Consider the following 7,268-nt stretch of genomic DNA (forward strand, 5'->3'; position numbering starts at 1 on the left):
TCTAATACTGATATCAGGATTATCAAAATACAAAACTATGATTCCAACAAATATGCCTAAAAATGCAACAACTCGACACGTGTCGTTTAAGCCTTGCCGGCTCCAATTGGGAAAAGATTAAACACAAGTCGCCACTTCAATTTTCAAACACTTAAACCCTTGCCAGACTCCCCTTTCTTTTCATTCATTTTCATCTTCTAGAAAAAGTTCTGTAATAATAAAAAATTTGGTGGATGTTTGTAAAAAGGAAAAGGGCCAAAAATGCCTCTGTACTATTCAAAAAGGTTTAAAATGCCCTTATCACCTATTTTTTTTTAAACTAGTATTCGTATCCACGCGATGCGCGGCCAATATTAAAAGAAATTAAATAAAGTCTTATTTGTTTTAGCATATTAAATCAAATTATTCCAATTCAATGTACCCCAACAAAATATTTATGAAATCAAAGACGGTAAAGACTTATCATTAGGTATTTATACCAACCTAATAAATGCATGACATATATCTTCATATGCATTCTTATCATTAAATTTAAGCTAATTAATATACATGTTCACCTTAGTTAATAACTCAACATCATAAATTAACATAAGTTATTGTAAACACCAAATTCGGATAAGTTTTGCCATCAAAGACTGCCTTATACTTATTATGTATTCATTCAAAGAAAAGTATTGATATGCTTTGAATTGAAAGTTGACCACTATATTTTCTGTTCATAATATGTAAAGCTCATTATTATTGTGATTTCGGAATTAAGAGAAATAATAGATAGGATAGTTATAAACTACAGAGCTAGGTATCTCTTCTGAAAATGCAGTTATAAATAGTAAATTTGCTCTTCTTCCAGCTTTTCAAACTCTATATTCATAGTTCTAACTCAAGATACCATACATATTAGACGCCTTCAAAATGGAAAAAAAAAATCCTTAACCAGATTTGTTGACAACTTATTTTATCTTTAAGAAGTGAATTTTTAAAAGTTAAATAATAATATCCCCTCTAATATTTTACCACTCATTCTTAACCCAATATTTCAATAAATCACTCAATGATTCCAATAATTGCCATATAACCTCTTTATAAGACCACCCAAATGTTCTTTTGACATCTTTAAGTAGGACTATAGCAAGAAAAGGGTAATAAAAAAAGTTAAGCAACAGAACCTATGGCAAAGTATATTCTAGAATTTCTCATAGTGGAATGATGGGATAATCAATGCTATATAGCATCTTTCTTTAGAAGTACAATTTAGAACTTAAAAAGTCAAACTTGACATTACATTACGAATGATACTAACAATAACTGTGATTTACTTCGCAATAAAGAGAATGTCTAAACTGTGGAGGACTCTTTTGTGCATCTCCGCTCTTTTGTTAGTTACTTGGTGATATCCATATTTTTATTTTTCTCATCATAAATCAAAAGAGTTCTAATATCAAATTCAAATACTGAAGTCTTATTTATATCTAAGTTCAAAATAAATAGAATAATAAGCTAGCAAATGCCATAAGAAGAAGTACATATAAATAATACCTGTTAGATAGTCTACAGAAGGCACGGCCATTGATGCCACTCATAAGAAGAAAAATTGTAGTGTTTTGTCTTCCGCCAAGCTTCTCTAAAATCATACACAAGTTCTGCAGTACTTTTTCTTAAATCATAAGAAATAACCTTGCGTCTTATATGCAAATACAAAATATGCGGAACAACAGGATGAAAAATCATGTTCTGAATCTTAATACTGCTACAACCTCCAACTCCCAAATCCTCTGGACATTTTGCAATTAAAGTAGCAACATTTACAACATACTTCCTAACCCATACTACATTATCTCGACTAGGAGAATTACTGAGTTGCCATCCAGTGATGGTTCTCCAATCATTCGATGCAAAACAGAGTTCCCCACCTGATAATCCAAGACAACAACTACTATGATCGACCGCTATCTGTTCAGGCAACTGCAAAGCCCAAAAAAATGCTTTTTTACACTATCAAAAACAGTGATTAATCATCCATGATTGTCAAGCCAATGGAATACTCCATCAACAACACCAACCGATGATGATGAAGTCATATCCCTAGAAGAGAACAATGGGAAATGTACATCTACCTTAGTAGCAGTCCACACATTAGTCTCCGAAGAGAAACTTTCAATTGTTAAACTATATAAGTTATGCAATCTTATTGCAGGTATTTCATAGCGAACTATAGTAAAGGAGGCAGACTCATCTTCATCAACCTTACAAATAAATCCAATATATGGATCCTCCATAAGAATTCGAGTTTCGGGACATCCAAACGCTGCCTTGTAGAAGGATTGTAAACATAATAAACCCCCTGCCTGCTTGTAAGCTTATTGCATAGAAGAAACCCATTGGAAGAAGCAACAACATACACTCTCTCGCCGATAAAATTGATTGATTGATCCAAACTAGTACCGATTACCAAAGGCGCTTCCTTCGAAGAGAAGACAAAACGACTTTGTGAACGATTCTCTACACGGAAGAAACCGATTAGATAGGGTTCAGGCCACCCAAGGCGATAACGGTAAATTTCAGCAATGTACTTTCGCTAGTTCTTTGATACGCATTTAAACTTAGCTAGCGCTTTTAAAGGTAAATGATTCAGTATGTTGATTGTGATTTCCTCACAAATAAACAATTTGCATAAACAACGTTTCATTTTAATACCGATATCAGGATTATAAAAAAACAAAACTATGATTCCAACAAATATGCCTAAAAAATTCAACAATAGATGCGCCGTTTAAGCCTTACAGGTGCCAATTTCGATTAGTCGGAAACTCGCCACTTTATTTTCATTTTCACCTACTAGCAAAAGTTCTGTAATAACAATTCGCCATAATCATTATGTTTCCTAGATCTTTGGTGGATATTTGTAAACGGAAAAGGCTCAAAAATGCCCTCATTCTATCTATTGGGTTAAAAATGTCCGTCAACAGAAGTATGACATGGAGTTCCATTAAACAAGTGGCCAATCCACATAAATTTCTGACCCAATAAAAAAATCTGACCTGAACCAACACGCAAAACCCGTTTCTAATAAACTAAACCAGCTACCGAACCAAATCAAGTCCTTGTTTAATGATACTGATGGTTGAATTTGCCCTCTTTCTTCAGTGTCGCATCTTTGAAATTGAAAACAACATTCGGTTCATAATCTTTTCCAAATAAAACTCAGTAGAATCGATTGCATAAAGAAAAAAACTTGGATATTTTTTTTCATTAGTTACCTCCGGTTTCTTTCCCCAAGAGGAATATCAGATAAACTAGCTGACCTTTGGAGCCGAAAAATTACAACAAAGTTAGCAAAATTTGAAGGTAAATCTATTAACTAGCTAAAGTCACAGATTTGGTGGTTTTTGCGCGGTTAGGTATTTCATTTCCCCATTATACCCCACCCCCACCCTCCTCCACCACATCCAAACCCACCCCACCCCCACCTCACACCCACCCTATCACCCACTACCCTCACCACCACCCACCCTCACTCTACACCAACCACCTTTTATAATCAAGTGTTAGGGTATTTTAGTAAACTTACATATTATTATACAATACAATGTCAAACCAAACACTAAAAAATGTTATTAGACTGTAACAAATGATACAGTCTATTCAAACATTGTATTATACAAGACAATCTTATCACGACCCAACTACGCCATGGTAAGCGCCCATCTAAATCCTAGTAGGCGAACCAACATACAAGACACCTAACCATTCAATCCGGTCTTATATTGACCAAGCTAAACAAATATTACTCATTTAACAACAAAAGAACAAGTAAATCATGCCATAAATATTGAAATAAGTGCGGAAGTTCTAACTATTACAATGCCTAAAATCCGAAAGTCATCGTACAGGACTCTAAGCTAAAACATGTCTAAGAATCTGAAGTCTAACAAGTAAGTAATCCATAATGTCTAGTGTACGAAAAAACATCATAGCAAGAAGATCTTCGGGCGGCTTGGCATAGGAAGAAGCTCACCCCAAAATCCGTCAACAAATATCCTCCACGCTAGATGTGAGGACGATCAGCGGTCTCTATATCAAAATTTGCACTCAAAGAATGCAGCAAGGTAGTATCAGTATAAACACTATGTACCGATAAGCATCATAGGCCGACTAAGATTAGTATCATGCATATTTCCTAAAATCAATAGAATAAAATAAGCTAGTCAACAGTCATGAATATCAATAAACCACAGCAAGTGAACATAGAACAATCAAAATCAAATCACCAAGATGTCAAGCATCACAATCACGTAAGTCAACAACGGAAATAAATTTACCACAATAACCGCACGCACTGTACATACATACTAACTGATGTCTTAGCTCGATGTGGCTATGACTGACACACGGAGGACCCGTGCGCCCATGTACCACTCCTTTCGAATACCAGCGGACACGAGCACAAACCTCCTCCCGAACGAACCTCGGTCGCGGGACATATCACGAAGCCTCTCATTTTCGAACGATCCTCGGACCACGAGCCCATAATCTAGGTCAAATGAGTGCCTTTTGATACCTCTTACAGGACAGTGTTTCTTACCTCTCCAATACCAAGAATCAACTCATCATTTCATTTAACAATATCCTTGAGAAGATTATATTAGCTTCTCATCACAACACATCCACTGTAGATTTTACCATACAGGAATAATGGCACGGAGCTTACACAATCAATCAATCACATTCACGTAGGAATTAAACCACATAATATCATGCATGAAAACTAGACATGCTTTCTCCTACGGAGATCACCAAACATACATTCAACTAACCAAAGTCTAACTTGAGTAAACCGTAACCTACCTCAAAGTAGAGCTGGAACAATGCTTGTCACTCTGCTACAACCTTTCCTTTCCTCAAAGCCTCAATACGTTCACGGTCTAAAAATAGAAGGCTCAATGAGTCACATTGCTCAATTTTTAAATACCAAGGCAAGAATATCCTTCCCTCTCCCCATTCTAAGGGTGGATGATTTTCTAGGTGATAAACAACCTATCAAAGCCCCAAATATTCATAAAACATCAATTTATACCACATTCTATCAAACATTCCCATTACAAACAGTTTTTTATGGCAAAGACACCATTTTTATAGAACCCTAGGTCTCAATCACTTAGTTTACTATTCTAAATGTTCAATTTATGACAAATAGCAACTAATCAATCCATTTAAAAGATAAATACGCGTTAATAATCCCAACCCATCAAGTTTAGAAGGTTTATTGATATTCTAGGGTTCCTACTTCACTTTCACCATTAAAGACTCATGAAGATGATTAGACAATAACGGAGGGAATGGAATGGTAGAATGGAAAGCAAAGAGACTTACCTCTAAGGTTAACTTGCCCTAGCTTGAAAATCCTCTCTAGGTGCTTGTTGGGAAGTGTGTTGGTGTGTCATGAATGAAAATATAAAACTAAGGCATTAGAAACCCGATTCTGCCTTCCCGTCGACCGTTGCGGCGGTCACTACGCGGCTAACTGCCCGCGTCCCGCTATCGGCGACGACCGCCTATAGCGGACCCAAGATAAATCCGCTCACCGCTATAACGGTCACTACCCCGCTATAGCAGCATCGCCGTAGCGGGCAATGGCCCGCCACAGCGGCCCCAAGAGAAAGTGGCTGACCGTTTCCACCGCTATAGTGGTACGGCTGCAGCGGTACTCCCACCGCCACAGCGGTGCATTTTGGGCAGTGAGCTTGGTTTTCTGTCCAGTTTTACCCCTATCACCCCACATGTCTTCCAAAGCCTCAAAAACACAACACAAAACATGCATACATACAAAAAGACGCCCTGCGAATCCACCCGCGGCCTCAGAATTCCCAATGGAGTCCTAATTTCCCATAACGACCGGAAGGGTCGTTACAAATACAATACAATACCATACCATACCGTACATTATGAAACCATGGGTAACGACCAACCAAACCGAGGCAAAGGAAATGAATATTGATTATTGAGTTTCCTACTCCACATAAATTGACAGCTAAACTCTTAAAACACTGAAATCACTTCAATTCTCTTTTTCCTCAAGAAAATGAATAGCAAATACAAGAATTTATGACACATACAAGATTCTTAATACTAGCAGAAACACTTAAATTACAAATACCCTTTTCCACATTTTATTAGTGACATCTGGGAATAGAAAATTAAGAAATTAAAAGACAAAATTTTGGACCAAAAAATAGGAAAGAAAGCACAAACCTCTAAAGAAAACCCCCAAAATTAAGAGAAAAAGCGTTTGGGTGTTGGTTGGGGTCGGATTTTTTTTATTGGGTTAGAAATATATGTGGACCAATAAAAAATGGTCACTTGTTTAATGAAACTCCATGTAATACTTGTGTTAACTGAAGGGCATTTTTTTGGGGCAATTTCTGAAGGGTATTTTTGAGTCTTCCAATAGGTTAATGGCCTTTTTGAGCCTTTTCCGTTTGTAAAAAAATGCAATAATTTTGCCATAAATATATTCATTAGCAATTGAAAATGTTTCAAATATTTTTCTGGACAATTTAAAAGGTCCAAATATACCTCTACACTTTTATCGTTACTCCCAGGGAAATATTTAGATTTATTTAATTGTTAAGAGCTGCATTTGAAACACAAGATAAGTTAGGGGCTTTTACAAGCCGATAGATTAATGCAGGACAATTTAACATATTTAGAAGTGAACAAGGCTTGGACGAACACAACACTAAGTAGATGTTCTCCCAATCCATCCCTTATTCTGTTTTGTACCCTCATAAATCTATGTTCCTTTCTTTGATATGGATCCTAAGTTGGAGCGTTGGATGAGTTAATTTTTCATGTGGTCACTCAACTTAAGAAAATTACCTAGTAAAGTCATTTATCAATTTTTTTTGTTTCTCATATGGTCATTTAAGTTTATACATTTACCTTACAAAGTAATAAGGGTCAAAAGTCACTTTAAAATAAAAGAAAAAGGGCCAAAGTAGCCTCTTAAATTTGGACTTTCAGTTAAAACATCCCTTATTTTTTTAACACCGAACAATAATAGTCCTCCAACTATTTTTCACTTTCTTACTTCGTAAATTAGATTGTGTTCGTCTATAGGTAAGTTCATAATATAGATTAAAAAAAAAAAAAACCATAATGTTTAAAAGTAAAAAGAAATGAAGATTGTTAACAAAGAGGATAAAATAGGTACTAAAAATTTTAAATCAGATAAAGGGGCAAAACAACTATTATTCAAAGTTGGGAGAGAT

General features: G+C 35.7%; 1 pseudogene; it reads right to left on the bottom strand.

The window, feature by feature from the left end:
* Positions 1 to 1,548: 1,548 nt before the first annotated feature.
* On the bottom strand, positions 1,549 to 2,686 carry LOC132062402 (F-box protein At5g49610-like; annotated as a pseudogene).
* Between the last annotated feature and the right edge of the window lie 4,582 nt (positions 2,687 to 7,268).

Source organism: Lycium ferocissimum, chromosome 7 (genome assembly GCF_029784015.1).
Source record: "Lycium ferocissimum isolate CSIRO_LF1 chromosome 7, AGI_CSIRO_Lferr_CH_V1, whole genome shotgun sequence".
Classification (NCBI taxonomy): Eukaryota; Viridiplantae; Streptophyta; class Magnoliopsida; order Solanales; family Solanaceae; genus Lycium; species Lycium ferocissimum.